This window comes from Megalobrama amblycephala, linkage group LG2 (genome assembly GCF_018812025.1).
Source record: "Megalobrama amblycephala isolate DHTTF-2021 linkage group LG2, ASM1881202v1, whole genome shotgun sequence".
Classification (NCBI taxonomy): Eukaryota; Metazoa; Chordata; class Actinopteri; order Cypriniformes; family Xenocyprididae; genus Megalobrama; species Megalobrama amblycephala.
Genome location: NC_063045.1, coordinates 57621463 through 57621894, shown reverse-complemented (window position 1 = coordinate 57621894; position 432 = coordinate 57621463).

The window sequence follows — 432 nt, the reverse complement described above, 5'->3', positions numbered from 1 at the left end:
CGCGTGACGTCAGGCGCACGACGCAAAAAGTTGCGGTAACTTTTTTTCCTGATTTTTCTTTTTCTTTTTTTTTTTAATGAAAATACCATATACGTAACAAAAAGCGGGCTCTTTACAAAAAAAAACATTTCGTAAAGAAATTTAAATTCTACATAAGCCTTTTGGGACGATCGATAAAGCAAAAAAGAGCTAAAAATATGTAGCTTTTTTTTTCTTTTAACCTAACGGTAGCCTAATAAAAATAATAATAAAAAGTTTCACTTTATTAAGTTAAAAACTATAATTTATTTATTTATTTGGACACGTACCATGCAGTAGAAGATTTACCATGTAAGAATATTCTATCAATACCATGATATTTGAATATGGTGATAATTCATTCCCATAGTACAGTTAATCATTCATTACGGTGTATCACCATTTTACACCATT